Source organism: Phalangium opilio, unplaced genomic scaffold, assembly GCF_054372755.1.
Source record: "Phalangium opilio isolate 3A_F unplaced genomic scaffold, DU_Popi_V2 ptg000194l_1, whole genome shotgun sequence".
NCBI lineage: Eukaryota > Metazoa > Arthropoda > Arachnida > Opiliones > Phalangiidae > Phalangium > Phalangium opilio.
Window position 1 is genome coordinate 642,109 of NW_028324212.1, and position 17,093 is coordinate 659,201.

Consider the following 17,093-nt stretch of genomic DNA (forward strand, 5'->3'; position numbering starts at 1 on the left):
AAACTCGGGTCCGTCCGGGATTTGAATCTCGGACCACTCGCACCCTGAGCGAGTATCATACCCCTAAACCAACGGACCATGTGTGTAACCAAACATGCTCAACTCATAGGCCTACCCTGTGGTTAGTTGCATTAAAATAGTCACTAAATTACTACTGCAAAAACTCGGGTCCGTCCGGGATTTGAACCCGGGACCACTCGCACCCAAAGCGAGTATCATACCCCTAGACCAACGGACCATGTTTATAAGTAAACATGCTCAACTCATAGGCTACCCTGTAGTTAGTTGCATTAAAATAGTCACTAATTTACTTTTGCAAAAACTCGGGTCCGTCCGGGATTTTAACCCCGGACCACTCGCACCCTAAGCGAGTATCATACTGTTGTAAATTAGAGATAATACCGGTTGTTTTTTATCTATATCCAGATTCTATTTTCTATACTTGTGTTTTTTATGCATCGCGGTCATTGCTGTAATCTTTATTTTTTATCGCGATGCCTTAACTATATAACCGGATAACATTCCGATAACGTTTGTCAGTTCTCAGTCGTCAGTTCTCAAAGTCAGTTCAGTATATTGTTCCCGGATATTAATATTAATGTTAATGTTTTAATTAAATTAATAAAGAGTTTATAACCAGTTAAAGCCAGAGTCGTTCTTGCGTCAAACAACAACAGGTTATGGGCCCAGCACGCTTCCACTGCGCAAAGGTTTAGAAGTCATAAGAAGTTCAACGCCGGGAAGATTATCCTTTAAGGTGCGGAGTCAGACATAGAATGGCCGGAAATCACCTGGGACGAATCGAGACGTTAACTAAGGATAATTATGATACCTGGAAAATGCAAGTGGAAGCCCTGCTTCAAAAGAACGACCTCTGGGAGTACGTAGATGGAACTTCAACGAGGCCAACTCCGGTACGGGGAACGGAAGGCAACGCCCAGGCGGTCGCTACCTGGGACAGTAATGATCGGAAAGCAAGAGCGGACCTAATCTTGTCGATCAGTCCGTCGGAGTTGAAGCAAGTAAAGAATTGCACCACCTCACGGGAACTGTGGCAGAAGCTCGAATCCATCTACCAGTCCAGTGGACCTGCCCGGAAAGCCACGCTGCTGAAGAAACTGACCCTCAAGAAAATGAAGGAGGGAGAAGATGTCCGGGATCACCTCCGAGAATTTTTCGATGCAGTAGACAAGTTGGCTGACATGGGAGTAGCTGTAAACGACGACCTACTGGCCATTATGTTGTTATACAGTCTACCAGAATCGTACGAGAACTTCCGGTGCGCAATAGAGTCCAGGGATACGTTACCTGATCCGGAAGCCTTAAAAATAAAGATCCTGGAGGAATCGGACGCCAAGAACTCAAGGGAAGACGAACCCGTGCAGAATGCGATGATGGGCAGTAACCACTTTTCCCGGAAAACTGCAGAAAGGGGTAGAGGAAGAAGCTTACGTGGACGAGGAAGCACGACCTTTAAGTACAAGTGTCATGGATGCAGGAAACCCGGCCACAAGGTAGCCGATTGCCCCGACAGAGACAATGGTTCAGAAAGAAAAACCAGAAAGAAAGAAAACGCCCATCATGTACTGGCAGAAAATTTGGCCGAGGAAGAATTCGCATTGCACCTGAAGGCTTATCACGATTCCTGGTGCCTGGACAGCGGAGCCACCTCGCATATGACTTCCAGCAGAGACTGCTTCAATGATTACGAAGAGACCACGAAATCTTTAAACCTGGCCACTGCAGAGTCAACGAAGATACGAGGTGTTGGCGAAGTGAAAGTACACGAAACGAATGGCAGCGACAATCGAATTCTTCGCCTGGAACGAGCCCTTCATGTCCCGGATTTAAGAACAAATCTCCTATCCATTGCCAAGATGACAGACAAAGGACATGAGGTCACATTCAAGAAGTCGCAAGCCTGGATTAAAACGGCAACCGGGGAAGTGATTGCAGTTGCTGACAGAGTTGGAGACCTTTATTTCCTGAGAAAGGCTGAAGAAACGGTCCATGCAGTGCAAGCGGAAATAAAGCCTAGAAGCAACCTGGAGAAGTGGCATTTCCTACTCGGTCACTTGAACGAGAGAAGTTTAAAGGAAATGGCCCGGAAGAATTTGGCTACGGGGCTCAACATTGAAAAAGATGCGAGTCTGGGAATCTGCCAAATCTGTATCAAAGGAAAGCAATCGAAGGAGCCGTTCCCGAAAACCGAAGATAGCCGATCCTCGCATGTCCTGGAAATTGTACACTCTGACGTATGCGGGCCGATGAGAGTAACATCGATGAGCGGAGCCAAGTACATCGTCGTTTTCACTGATGATTATTCCCGGTGGAGTGAAGTCAGCTTTTTAAAACACAAGAGCGAAGTGTTGAAAGCCTTCAAAGAATTCAAGCAACGAGCTGAAGTGGAAACCGGGAGAAAAATCAAGACCTTGCAGTCCGACAACGGAACCGAATACTGCAACAATGAATTCGACAGATTCCTGAAAGACTCTGGTATAAAAAGAAGGCTCACCGTACCATACACCCCGGAACAGAATGGCATTGCCGAAAGAAAGAACAGAACACTCCTAGATATGGCCCGATGTATGATGATACAAGCGCAACTTCCACCATCATTCTGGGCAGAAGCGATGGCCACGGCTAATTACATTCGAAACCGTTGTCCTTCCCGAAGTATAAATGGAGAAGTACCATTTACCAGATGGACCGGAAAGAAGCCATCCCTGCAGCATTTGAAGATTTTCGGCGACAAAGCTTTGCTGTTGGACGAAAATAAAAGGAAGGGGAAGTTTGCAGCCAGGAGCAAAGAATGCGTTTTCATCGGCTATTCTGAAGTCTCGAAGGCCTATCGACTATGGGTTCCGTCCGAGAAGCAAATTTACCGAAGTCGAAATGTCAAGTTCCTGGGAGAATTTAATAAACATGGCGGATATGATGATTTCGTCACTCCAGAAGTCAACCTAAAGTACGGAAGCAAAGCTAAAGGCGAAATCCAAGTCCCGGCCACTACACACGCTGCAAAACCGCCAGGCGGAGAAGAACTCAAAGAAGTCAAAAAGGAGTTCAAAGATGAAATCCCGGAAGAATCTAATTCCCAGGAAAACGACGACGTCTTTGAAGAACCGTCAGAAACCCTCGTTCTGAAGAAAGGTCCTGGAAGACCGAAGAAAATAAGAACTGGAGTACCCGGACGACCGAAGAAAAAGTTCAACATGATTCCGAGCGTCTCAGAAGAGTCCACTGAAGAGGCTACTGACGAGCAAGAAACCCTGTCTGATGAGTCAGCAAACCTAGCCATCTTGTCAGAACCTTTGTCCATGAAGCAAGCCCTGGCTTCTCCGTACGCAAACGATTGGAAGAAAGCAGTAACGGAAGAGTTCGTTTCGCTTATCAAGTGCGAAACCTGGGACATCGTTGACTGTCCGGAAAACCAGAAGGTCCTTGGAAATCGTTTAGTCTTCCGAACGAAGTACTTACCCAGCGGAGAAGTAGAGAAAAGGAAAGCCAGGCTCGTAGCGAAAGGTTTTGCCCAGAGACCAGGGATCGACTACCAAGAGACGTTCGCACCCGTCATTAGATCCAGCTCGATAAGACTGCTTATGGCCCTTGCTGTGGAAATCGGTTTGGAAGTCCACCAAATGGATGTCGTCACGGCCTATCTTAATGGCGAACTCGAGGAGGAAATATATATGGTCGTCCCGGAAGGATTAACAGAATCCCTCGAACAAATCGTCAAGTCAACCCGGTTCGACAAGTCAATCATTGCCAGAGCAAAGAAATGGACCAGCGACCTGGAAGAAGAGGGACATAAAGTCTGTCGCATCAAGAAATCCCTCTACGGCCTAAAACAATCGGGCCGCCAATGGTACAAGAAGTTACATCAAAGACTTTCGGAAATTGGAATGACACCATTGAAGAGCGACCCCTGCTTATACGTTTTGAGAGTCGCGGAAGATATTATGATCATTGGAGTCTATGTCGACGATCTGATCCTTGCAAGCAACAACCCGGATTGGATGACTGAAGTAAAGCTTGAACTTGGGAGAAAATTCGATATGAAGGACCTGGGGCCAATCCATCACTGTCTCGGAATGGAATTTCACCAAGATCTAAAACAAAATACCATCCGGATTTCCCAAGCGAAATATGCAGAAACGGTCCTGAAACGTTTCAACATGCAAGACTCCAAAGCAATAGCGACTCCAATGGATGCCAACAACAAGTTGCAAAGTCCAGAACACCCAGTAGCCGAAGAGATCAGTCGTATCCCGTATCAATCTCTGGTCGGCTCTCTCATGTACCTGGTAGTGTCATCACGACCGGATATGGCGTATTCAGTCAGCGCGTTGAGCCAGTTCAACACAAGTTATGACGAAACTCATTGGATTGCCGGGAAAAGAGTTCTGAGATACCTGAAGGGAACTTTTCATCATGGGTTGCTTTATCGGAAGACCGGATTGCCAATCCAAGGTTTCGTTGATGCAGACTATGGAGGCTGTCCGAAAGATAGGAAGTCATATACTGGATATGTCTTCAAACTAGCCGGCGCTGCAGTATCCTGGGAAGCCCGAAAACAGCGAACTGTTGCCTTGTCCAGTACAGAAGCAGAATATATGGCAATGTCCGACGCAACCAAAGAAGCCATATATCTCAAGGGACTTCTCAACGAACTTGGAGTATCAGTTCAGGCGATCGAGCTGTACAACGACAACCAGGGTGCCCAGAAACTCGTTCAGAATCCTGTTTTCCATGCCAGAACGAAGCACATTGACATCCGGCACCACTTCATTCGAGACACCTACGACCAGGGACATATAGCCTTGCGGTATCTACCAACAGAGGAAATGCCAGCTGACATCTGTACGAAGAGCCTGTTCCGTCCGAAGCATCTCCTCTGCGTCAAAGCTCCTGGACTGGAAATAATTAAATGACCACCCCCTGGATAGAAGATTGAAACCACCGATATTAAGAGGGACTGTTGTAAATTAGAGATAATACCGGTTGTTTTTTATCTATATCCAGATTCTATTTTCTATACTTGTGTTTTTTATGCATCGCGGTCATTGCTGTAATCTTTATTTTTTATCGCGATGCCTTAACTATATAACCGGATAACATTCCGATAACGTTTGTCAGTTCTCAGTCGTCAGTTCTCAAAGTCAGTTCAGTATATTGTTCCCGGATATTAATATTAATGTTAATGTTTTAATTAAATTAATAAAGAGTTAATAACCAGTTAAACCCAGAGTCGTTCTTGCGTCAAACAACAACACATACCCCTAGACCAACGGACCATGTAAGTAAGTAAAACATTCTCAACTCATAGGCCTACCCTGTAGTTAGTTGCATTAAAATCGTCACTAAATTACTACTGCAAAAACTCGAGTTCGTGCGGGATTTGAACCCGGGACCACTCGCACCCAAAGCGAGTATCATACCCCTAGACCAACGGACCATGTTTATAAGTAAACATGCTCAACTCATAGGCTACCCTGTAGTTAGTTGCATTAAAATAGTCACTAATTTACTTTTGCAAAACCTCAGGTCCGTCCGGGATTTGAACCCCGGACCACTCGCACCCTATGCGAGTATCATACCCCTTGACCAACGGACCATGTAAGTAAGTAAAACAATCTCAACTCATAGGCCTACCCTGTAGTTAGTTGCACTAGAATAGTCACTAATTTACTTTTGCAAAAACTCGGGTCCGTCCGGGATTTCAACCCCGGACCACTTGCACCCTATGAGAGTATCATACCCCTAGACCAACGGACCATGTGTGTACCTAAACATGCTCAACTCATAGGCCTACCCTGTAGTTATTTTCATTAAAATAGTCACTAATTTACTTTTGCAAAAACTCGGGTTCGTGCGGGATTTGAACTCGGGACCACTAACAACCTATGCGAGTATCATACCCCTTGACCAACGGACCATGTAAGTAAGTAAAACATTCTCAACTCATAGGCCTACCCTGTAGTTAGTTGCTTTTAAATAGTCACTAAATTACTTCGGCAAAAACTCGGGTCCGTCCGGGATTTGAACCCGGGACCACTCGCACCCAAAGCGAGTATCATACCCCAAGACCAACGGACCATGTGTGTAACTAAACATGCTCAACTCATAGGCCTACCCTGTAGTTAGTTGCATTAAAATAGTCACTAATTTACTTTTGCAAAAACTCGGGTGTGTCCGGGATTTGAACCCCGGACCACTCGCACCCTAAGCGAGTATCATACCCCTAGACCAACGGACCATGTGTGTACCTAAACATGCTCAACTCATAGGCCTACCCTGTAGTTAGTTTCATTAAAATAGTCACTAATTTAATTTTGCAAAAACTCGGGTTCGTGCGGGATTTGAACTCGGGACCACTATCACCCTAAGCGAGTATCATACCCCTTGACCAACGGACCATGTAAGTAAGGAAAACATTCTCAACTCATAGGCCTACCCTGTAGTTAGTTGCTTTTAAATAGTCACTAAATTACTTCGGCAAAAACTCGGGTCCGTCGGGATTTTATCTCGGGACCACTCACAAACTAAGCGAGTATCATAGCCCTAGACCAACGAACCATGTGTGTAACTAAACATGCTCAACTCATAGACCTACCCTGTAGTTAGATGCATTAAAATAGTCACTAATTTACTTTTGCAAAAATTCGGGTCCGTCCGGGATTTGAACCCGGGACCACTCGCATCCAAAGCGAGTTTCATACCCCTAGACCAACGGACCATGTTTATAATTAAACATGCTCAACTCATAGGCTACCCTGTAGTTAGTTGCATTAAAATAGTCACTAACTTACTTTTGCAAAAACTCGGGTTCGTGCGGGATTTGAACTCGGGACCACTCACACCCTAAGCGACTATCATACCCCAAGACCAACGGACCATGTGTGTAACCAAACATGCTCAACTCATAGGTCTACCCTGTAGTTAGCTGCGTTTAAATAGTCACTAAATTACTTCTGCAAAAACTCGGGTTCGTCCGGGATTTGAACCTCGGACCACTCGCACCCTGAGCGAGTATCATACCCCTAAACCAACGGACCATGTGTGTAACCAAACATGCTCAACTCATAGGCCTACCCTGTGGTTAGTTGCATTAAAATAGTCACTAATTTACTTTTGCAAAAACTCGGGTCCGTCCGGGATTTGAACCCGGGACCACTCGCACCCAAAGCGAGTATCATACCCCTAGACCAACGGTACATGTTCATAAGTAAACATGCTCAACTCATAGGCTACCCTGTAGTTAGTTGCATTAAAATAGTCACTAATTTACTTTTGCAAAAACTCGGGTCCGTCCGGGATTTGAACCCCGGACCACTCGCACCCTAAGCGAGTATCATACCCCTAGACCAACGTACCATGTGTGCAACTAAACATGCTCAACTCATAGGTCTACCCTGTAGTTGGTTGCGTTTAAATAGTCACTAAATTACTTCTGTAAAATCTCGGTTTCGTGCGGGATTTGAACTCGGGAGAATTCACACCCTAAGCGAGTATCATACCCCTTGACCAAAGGACCATGTAAGTAAATAAAACATTCTCAACTCATAGGTCTACCCTGTGGTTAGTTGCTTTTAAATAGTCACTAAATTACTTCTGCAAAAACTCCGTTTCGTCCGGGATTTGAACCTCTGACCACTCGCACCCTGAGCGAGTATTATACCCCTAGACCAACGGACCATGTGTGTAACCAAACATGCTCAACTCATAGGCCTACCCTGTAGTTAGTTGCATTAAAAAAGTCACTAATTTACTTTTGCAAAAACTCGGTTTCGTGCGGGCTTTGAACTCGGGACCACTCACACCCTAAGCGAGTATCATACCCCGAGACCAACGGACCATGTGTGTAACTAAACATGCTCAACTCATAGGCCTACCCTGTAGTTAGTTGCATTAAAATAGTCACTAATTTACTTTTGCAAAAACTGAGGTCCGTCCGGGATTTGAACCCCGGACCACTCGCACCCTAAGCGAGTATCATACCCCTAGACCAAAGGACCTTGTGTGTATCTAAACATGCTCAACTCATAGGCCTACCCTGTAGTTAGTTGCATTAAAATAGTCACTAATTTACTTTTGCAAAAACTCGGGTCTGTTCGGGATTTGAACCCCGGACCACTCGCACCCTAAGCGAGTATCATACCCCTAGACCAACGTACCATGTGTGTAACTAAACATGCTTAACTCATAGGCCTACCCTGTAGTTAGTTGCATTAAAATAGTCACTAATTTACTTTGGCAAAAACTCGGGTCCGTCCGGAATTTGAACCCGGGACCACTCGCACCCTAAGCGAGTATCATACCCCTAGACCAACGTACCATGTGTGTAACTAAACATGCTTAACTCATAGGCCTACCCTGTAGTTAGTTGCATTAAAATAGTCACTAATTTACTTTGGCAAAAACTCGGGTCCGTCCGGAATTTGAACTCGGGACCACTCACACCCTAAGCGACTATCATACCCCAAGACCAACGGACCATGTGTGTAATCAAACATGCTCAACTCATAGGTCTACCCTGTAGTTAGCTGCGTTTAAATAGTCACTAAATTACTTCTGCAAAAACTCGGGTTCGTCCGGGATTTGAACCTCGGACCACTCGCACCCTGAGCGAGTATCATACCCCTAAACCAACGGACCATGTGTGTAACCAAACATGCTCAACTCATAGGCCTACCCTGTGGTTAGTTGCATTAAAATAGTCACTAATTTACTTTTGCAAAAACTCGGGTCCGTCCGGGATTTGAACCCGGGACCACTCGCACCCAAAGCGAGTATCAAACCCCTAGACCAACGGTACATGTTCATAAGTAAACATGCTCAACTCATAGGCTACCCTGTAGTTAGTTGCATTAAAATAGTCACTAATTTACTTTTGCAAAAACTCGGGTCCGTCCGGGATTTGAACCCCGGACCACTCGCACCCTAAGCGAGTATCATACCCCTAGACCAACGTACCATGAGTGCAACTAAACATGCTCAACTCATAGGTCTACCCTGTAGTTGGTTGCGTTTAAATAGTCACTAAATTACTTCTGTAAAATCTCGGTTTCGTGCGGGATTTGAACTCGGGAGAATTCACACCCTAAGCGAGTATCATACCCCTTGACCAAAGGACCATGTAAGTAAATAAAACATTCTCAACTCATAGGCCTACCCTGTGGTTAGTTGCTTTTAAATAGTCACTAAATTACTTCTGCAAAAACTCCGTTTCGTCCGGGATTTGAACCTCTGACCACTCGCACCCTGAGCGAGTATCATACCCCTAGACCAACGGACCATGTGTGTAACTAAACATGCTCAACTCATAGGCCTACGCTGTAGCTAGTTGCATTAAAATAGTCACTAAATTACTTCTGCAAAAACTCGGGTTCGTCCGGGATTTGAACCCGGGACCACTCGCACCCTAAGCGAGTATCATACCCCTAGACCACCGGACCATGTGTGTAACTAAACATGCTCAACTCATAGGCCTACCCTGTAGTTAGTTGCATTAAAATAGTCACTAATTTACTTTTGCAAAAACTGAGGTCCGTCCGGGATTTGAACCCCGGACCACTCGCACCCTAAGCGAGTATCATACCCCTAGACCAAAGGACCTTGTGTGTATCTAAACATGCTCAACTCATAGGCCTACCCTGTAGTTAGTTGCATTAAAATAGTCACTAATTTACTTTTGCAAAAACTCGGGTCTGTTCGGGATTTGAACCCCGGACCACTCGCACCCTAAGCGAGTATCATATCCCTAGACCAACGTACCATGTGTGTAACCAAACATGCTCAACTCACAGGCCTACCCTGTAGTTAGTTGCATTAAAATAGTCACTAATTTACTTTTGCAAAAACTCGGGTCCGTCCGGGATTTGAACTCGGGACCACTCACACCCTAAGCGAGTATCATACCCCTTGACCAACGGACCATGTAAGTAATTAAAACATTCTCAACTCATAGGCCTACCCTGTAGTTAGTTGCTTTTAAATAGTTACTAAATTACTTCGGAAAAAACTCGGGTCCGTCGGGATTTGAACCCGGGACCACTCGCACCCTAAGTGAGTATCATACCCCTAGACCAACGGACCATGTGTGTAACTAAACATGCTCAACTCATAGGCCTACCCTGTGGTAAGTTGCATTTAAATAGTCACTAAATTACTTCTGCAAAAACTCCGTTTCGTCCGGGACTTGAACCCGGGACCACTCGCACCCAAAGCGAGTATCATACCCCAAGACCAACGGACCATGTGTGTAACTAAACATGCTCAACTCATAGGCCTACCCTGTAGTTAGTTGCATTAAAATAGTCACTAATTTACTTTTGCAAAAACTCGGGTCCGTCCGGGATTTGAAAACGGGACCACTCGCACCCTAAGCGAGTATCATACCCCTAGACCAACGGACCATGTGTGTAACTAAACATGCTCAACTCATAGGACTACCCTGTAGTTAGTTGCATTAAAATAGTCACTAATTTACTTTTGCAAAAACTCGGGTCTGTTCGGGATTTGAACCCCGGACCACTCACACCCTAAGCGAGTATCATACCCCTTGACCAACTGACCATGTAGGTAACTAAAACATTCTCAACTCATAGGCCTACCCTGTAGTTAGTTGCATTAAAAAAGTCACTAATTTACTTTTGCAAAAACTCGGTTTCGTGCGGGCTTTGAACTCGGGACCACTCACACCCTAAGCGAGTATCATACCCCGAGACCAACGGACCATGTGTGTAACTAAACATGCTCAACTCATAGGCCTACCCTGTAGTTAGTCGCATTAAAATAGTCACTAATTTACTTTTGCAAAAACTGAGGTCCGTCCGGGATTTGAACCCCGGACCACTCGCACCCTAAGCGAGTATCATACCCCTAGACCAAAGGACCTTGTGTGTATCTAAACATGCTCAACTCATAGGCCTACCCTGTAGTTAGTTGCATTAAAATAGTCACTAATTTACTTTTGCAAAAACTCGGGTCTGTTCGGGATTTGAACCCCGGACCACTCGCACCCTAAGCGAGTATCATACCCCTAGACCAACGTACCATGTGTGTGACTAAACATGCTTAACTCATAGGCCTACCCTGTAGTTAGTTGCATTAAAATAGTCACTAATTTACTTTGGCAAAAACTCGGGTCCGTCCGGAATTTGAACCCGGGACCACTCGCACCCTAAGCGAGTATCATACCCCTAGACCAACGGACCATGTGTGTAACTAAACATGCTCAACTCACAGGCCTACCCTGTAGTTAGTTGCATTAAAATAGTCACTAATTTACTTTTGCAAAAACTCGGGTCCGTCCGGGATTTGAACTCGGGACCACTCACACCCTAAGCGAGTATCATACCCCTTGACCAACGGACCATGTAAGTAATTAAAACATTCTCAACTCATAGGCCTACCCTGTAGTTAGTTGCTTTTAAATAGTCACTAAATTACTTCGGAAAAAACTCGGGTCCGTCGGGATTTTATCTCGGGACCACTCACACCCTAAGCGAGTATCATAGCCCTAGACCAACGAACCATGTGTGTAACTAAACATGCTCAACTCATAGACCTACCCTGTAGTTAGTTGCATTTAAATAGTCACTTAATTACTTCTGCAAAAACTCGGGTTCATCCTGGATTTGAACCCGGGACCACTCGCAACCTGAGCGAGTATCATACCCCTAGACCAACGAACCATGAATCTTACTGAAACATGCTAAACTCGTAGTCCTACCTTGTTGTTAGTTGCATTTAAATAGTCACTAAATTACTTCTGCAAAAACTCGGGTCCGTCCGGGATTTTAACCCTGGAGCACTCGCACCCAAAGCGAGTATCATACCCCTAGATCAACGGACCATATGTGTAACTAAACATGCTCAACTCATAGGTCTAGCCTGTAGTTAGTTGCGTTTAAATAGTCACTAAATTACTTCTGCAAAAACTCGGGTTCGTCCAGGATTTGAACCCGGGACCACTCGCACCCTAAGCGAGTATCATACCCCTAGTCCAACGGACCATGAATGATGCTGAAACATGCTAAACTCGTAGGCCTACCTTGTTGTTAGTTGCATTTAAATAGTCACTAAATTACTTTTGCTAAAACTCGGGTCCGTCCGGGATTTGAACCCGGGACCACTCGCACCCTAAGCGAGTATCATACCCCTAGACCAACGGACCATGTTTATAATCAAACATGCTCAACTCATAGGCTACCCTGTAGTTAGTTGCATTAAAATAGTCACTAATTTACTTTTGCAAAAACTCGGGTTCGTGCGGGATTTGAACTCGGGACCACTCGCACCCAAAGCGAGTATCATACCCCAAGACCAACGGACCATGTGTGTAACCAAACATGCTCAACTCATAGGTCTACTCTGTAGTTAGCTGCGTTTAAATAGTCACTAAATTACTTCTGCAAAAACTCGGGTCCGTCCGGGATTTGAACCTCGGACCACTCGCACCCTGAGCGAGTATCATACCCCTACACCAACGGACCATGTGTGTAACCAAACATGCTCAACTCATAGGCCTACCCTGTGGTTAGTTGCATTAAAATAGTCACTAAATTACTACTGCAAAAACTCGGGTCCGTCCGGGATTTGAACCCGGGACCACTCGCACCCAAAGCGAGTATCATACCCCTAGACCAACGGACCATGTTTATGAGTAAACATGCTCAACTCATAGGCTACCCTGTAGTTAGTTGCATTAAAATAGTCACTAATTTACTTTTGCAAAAACTCGGGTCCGTCCGGGATTTGAACTCGGGACCACTCACACCCTAAGCGAGTATCATAGCCCTTGACCAACGCACCATGTAAGTAATTAAAACATTCTCAACTCATAGGCCTACCCTGTAGTTAGTTGCTTTTAAATAGTCACTAAATTACTTCGGAAAAAACTCGGGTCCGTCGGGATTTGAACCCGGGACCACTCGCACCCTAAGTGAGTATCATACCCCTTGACCAACGGACCATGTAAGTAAGTAAAACATTCTCAACTCATAGGCCTACCCTGTAGTTAGTTGCATTAGAATAGTCACTAATTTACTTTTGCAAAAACTCGGGTCCGTCCGGGATTTCAACCCCGGACCACTTGCACCCTATGAGAGTATCATACCCCTAGACCAACGGACCATGTGTGTACCTAAACATGCTCAACTCATAGGCCTACCCTGTAGTTAGTTTCATTAAAATAGTCACTAATTTACTTTTGGAAAAACTCGGGTTCGTGCGGGATTTGAACTCGGGACCACTAACAACCTAAGCGAGTATCATACCCCTTGACCAACGGACCATGTAAGTAAGTAAAACATTCTCAACTCATAGGCCTACCCTGTAGTTAGTTGCTTTTAAATAGTCACTAAATAACTTCGGCAAAAACTCGGGTCCGTCCGGGATTTGAACCCGGGACCACTTGCACCCAAAGCGAGTATCATACCCCAAGACCAACGGACCATGTGTGTAACTAAACATGCTCAACTCATAGGCCTACCCTGTAGTTAGTTGCATTAAAATAGTCACTAATTTACTTTTGCAAAAACTCGGGTCTGTCCGGGATTTGAACCCCGGACCACTCGCACCCTAAGCGAGTATCATACCCCTAGACCAACGGACCATGTGTGTACCTAAACATGCTCAACTCATAGGCCTACCCTGTAGTTAGTTTCATTAAAATAGTCACTAATTTACTTTTGCAAAAACTCGGTATCGTGCGGGATTTGAACTCGGGACCACTATCACCCTAAGCGAGTATCATACCCCTTGACCAACGGACCATGTAAGTAATTAAAACATTCTCAACTCATAGGCCTACCCTGTAGTTAGTTGCTTTTAAATAGTCACTAAATTACTTCGGAAAAAACTCGGGTCCGTCGGGATTTGAACCCGGGACCACTCGCACCCTAAGTGAGTATCATACCCCTTGACCAACGGACCATGTAAGTAAGTAAAACATTCTCAACTCATAGGCCTACCCTGCAGTTAGTTGCATTAGAATAGTCACTAATTTACTTTTGCAAAAACTCGGGTCCGTCCGGGATTTCAACCCCGGACCACTTGCACCCTATGAGAGTATCATACCCCTAGACCAACGGACCATGTGTGTACCTAAACATGCTCAACTCATAGGCCTACCCTGTAGTTAGTTTCATTAAAATAGTCACTAATTTACTTTTGCAAAAACTCGGGTTCGTGCGGGATTTGAACTCGGGACCACTAACAACCTAAGCGAGTATCATACCCCTTGACCAACGGACCATGTAAGTAAGTAAAACATTCTCAACTCATAGGCCTACCCTGTAGTTAGTTGCTTTTAAATAGTCACTAAATTACTTCGGCAAAAACTCGGGTCCGTCCGGGATTTGAACCCGGGACCACTTGCACCCAAAGCGAGTATCATACCCCAAGACCAACGGACCATGTGTGTAACTAAACATGCTCAACTCATAGGCCTACCCTGTAGTTAGTTGCATTAAAATAGTCACTAATTTACTTTTGCAAAAACTCGGGTCTGTCCGGGATTTGAACCCCGGACCACTCGCACCCTAAGCGAGTATCATACCCCTAGACCAACGGACCATGTGTGTACCTAAACATGCTCAACACATAGGCCTACCCTGTAGTTAGTTTCATTAAAATAGTCACTAATTTACTTTTGCAAAAACTCGGGTTCGTGCGGGATTTGAACTCGGGACCACTATCACCCTAAGCGAGTATCATACCCCTTGACCAACGGACCATGTAAGTAAGGAAAACATTCTCAACTCATAGGCCTACCCTGTAGTTAGTTGCTTTTAAATAGTCACTAAATTACTTCGGCAAAAACTCGGGTCCGTCGGGATTTTATCTCGGGACCACTCACACCCTAAGCGAGTATCATAGCCCTAGACCAACGAACCATGTGTGTAACTAAACATGCTCAACTCATAGACCTACCCTGTAGTTAGTTGCATTAAAATAGTCACTAATTTACTTTTGCAAAAACTCGGGTCTGTTCGGGATTTGAACCCCGGACCACTCGCACCCTAAGCGAGTAACATACCCCTAGACCAACGGACCATGTGTGTAACTAAACATGCTCAACTCACAGGCCTACCCTGTAGTTAGTTGCATTAAAATAGTCACTAATTTACTTTTGCAAAAACTCGGGTCCGTCCGGGATTTGAACTCGGGACCACTCACACCCTAAGCGAGTATCATACCCCTTGACCAACGGACCATGTAAGTAATTAAAACATTCTCAACTCATAGGCCTACCCTGTAGTTAGTTGCTTTTAAATAGTCACTAAATTACTTCGGAAAAAACTCGGGTCCGTCGGGATTTTATCTCGGGACCACTCACACCCTAAGCGAGTATCATAGCCCTAGACCAACGAACCATGTAAGTAATTAAAACATTCTCAACTCATAGACCTACCCTGTAGTTAGTTGCATTTAAATAGTCACTTAATTACTTCTGCAAAAACTCGGGTTCATCCTGGATTTGAACCCGGGACCACTCGCAACCTGAGCGAGTATCATACCCCTAGACCAACGACCCATGAATCTTACTGAAACATGCTAAACTCGTAGTCCTACCTTGTTGTTAGTTGCATTTAAATAGTCACTAAATTACTTCTGCAAAAACTCGGGTCCGTCCGGGATTTTAACCCTGGAGCACTCGCACCCAAAGCGAGTATCATACCCCTAGATCAACGGACCATATGTGTAACTAAACATGCTCAACTCATAGGTCTACCCTGTAGTTAGTTGCGTTTAAATAGTCACTAAATTACTTCTGCAAAAACTCGGGTTCGTCCAGGATTTGAACCCGTGGCCACTCGCACCCTAAGCGAGTATCATACCCCTAGTCCAACGGACCATGAATGATGCTGAAACATGCTAAACTCGTAGGCCTACCTTGTTGTTAGTTGCATTTAAATAGTCACTAAATTACTTTTGCAAAAACTCGGGTCCGTCCGGGATTTGAACCCGGGACCACTCGCACCCTAAGCGAGTATCATACCCCTAGACCAACGGACCATGTTTATAATCAAACATGCTCAACTCATAGGCTACCCTGTAGTTAGTTGCATTAAAATAGTCACTAATTTACTTTTGCAAAAACTCGGGTTCGTGCGGGATTTGAACTCGGGACCACTCGCACCCAAAGCGAGTATCATACCCCAAGACCAACGGACCATGTGTGTAACCAAACATGCTCAACTCATAGGTCTACTCTGTAGTTAGCTGCGTTTAAATAGTCACTAAATTACTTCTGCAAAAACTCGGGTCCGTCCGGGATTTGAACCCCGGACCACTCGTACCCTGAGCGAGTATCATACCCCTAAACCAACGGACCATGTGTGTAACCAAACATGCTCAACTCATAGGCCTACCCTGTGGTTAGTTGCATTAAAATAGTCACTAAATTACTACTGCAAAAACTCGGGTCCGTCCGGGATTTGAACCCGGGACCACTCGCACCCAAAGCGAGTATCATACCCCTAGACCAACGGACCATGTTTATAAGTAAACATGCTCAACTCATAGGCTACCCTGTAGTTAGTTGCATTAAAATAGTCACTAATTTACTTTTGCAAAAACTCGGGTCCGTCCGGGATTTGAACTCGGGACCACTCACACCCTAAGCGAGTATCATACCCCTTGACCAACGGACCATGTAAGTATTTAAAACATTCTCAACTCATAGGCCTACCCTGTAGTTAGTTGCTTTTAAATAGTCACTAAATTACTTCGGAAAAAACTCGGGTCCGTCGGGATTTGAACCCGGGACCACTCGCACCCTAAGTGAGTATCATACCCCTTGACCAACGGACCATGTAAGTAAGTAAAACATTCTCAACTCATAGGCCTACCCTGTAGTTAGTTGCATTAGAATAGTCACTAATTTACTTTTGCAAAAACTCGGGTCCGTCCGGGATTTCAACCCCGGACCACTTGCACCCTATGAGAGTATCATACCCCTAGACCAACGGACCATGTAAGTAAGTAATACATTCTCAACTCATACGCCTACCCTGTAGTTAGTTTCATTAAAATAGTCACTAATTTACTTTTGCAAAAACTCGGGTTCGTGCGGGATTTGA

At 45.0% G+C, this 17,093-nt stretch overlaps 8 non-coding genes across 8 annotated transcripts; all 8 read right to left on the reverse strand.

Moving 5' to 3' along the window:
* Positions 1 to 166: 166 nt before the first annotated feature.
* Positions 167 to 238, reverse strand: TRNAP-UGG (transfer RNA proline (anticodon UGG)). Its single transcript has one exon. It is a non-coding gene; the product is annotated as a tRNA-Pro (tRNA).
* Positions 239 to 6,667: 6,429 nt separating this feature from the next.
* TRNAP-UGG (transfer RNA proline (anticodon UGG)) lies at positions 6,668 to 6,739 on the reverse strand. The gene has a single exon. It is a non-coding gene; the product is annotated as a tRNA-Pro (tRNA).
* A 2,647-nt stretch (positions 6,740 to 9,386) lies between these two features.
* Positions 9,387 to 9,458, reverse strand: TRNAP-AGG (transfer RNA proline (anticodon AGG)). The gene has a single exon. It is a non-coding gene; the product is annotated as a tRNA-Pro (tRNA).
* Positions 9,459 to 11,147: 1,689 nt separating this feature from the next.
* Positions 11,148 to 11,219, reverse strand: TRNAP-AGG (transfer RNA proline (anticodon AGG)). Its single transcript has one exon. It is a non-coding gene; the product is annotated as a tRNA-Pro (tRNA).
* Positions 11,220 to 12,109: 890 nt separating this feature from the next.
* Positions 12,110 to 12,181, reverse strand: TRNAP-AGG (transfer RNA proline (anticodon AGG)). Its single transcript has one exon. It is a non-coding gene; the product is annotated as a tRNA-Pro (tRNA).
* A 407-nt stretch (positions 12,182 to 12,588) lies between these two features.
* TRNAP-UGG (transfer RNA proline (anticodon UGG)) lies at positions 12,589 to 12,660 on the reverse strand. The gene has a single exon. It is a non-coding gene; the product is annotated as a tRNA-Pro (tRNA).
* A 3,294-nt stretch (positions 12,661 to 15,954) lies between these two features.
* On the reverse strand, positions 15,955 to 16,026 carry TRNAP-AGG (transfer RNA proline (anticodon AGG)). Its single transcript has one exon. It is a non-coding gene; the product is annotated as a tRNA-Pro (tRNA).
* Positions 16,027 to 16,433: 407 nt separating this feature from the next.
* On the reverse strand, positions 16,434 to 16,505 carry TRNAP-UGG (transfer RNA proline (anticodon UGG)). The gene has a single exon. It is a non-coding gene; the product is annotated as a tRNA-Pro (tRNA).
* Positions 16,506 to 17,093: the final 588 nt, after the last annotated feature.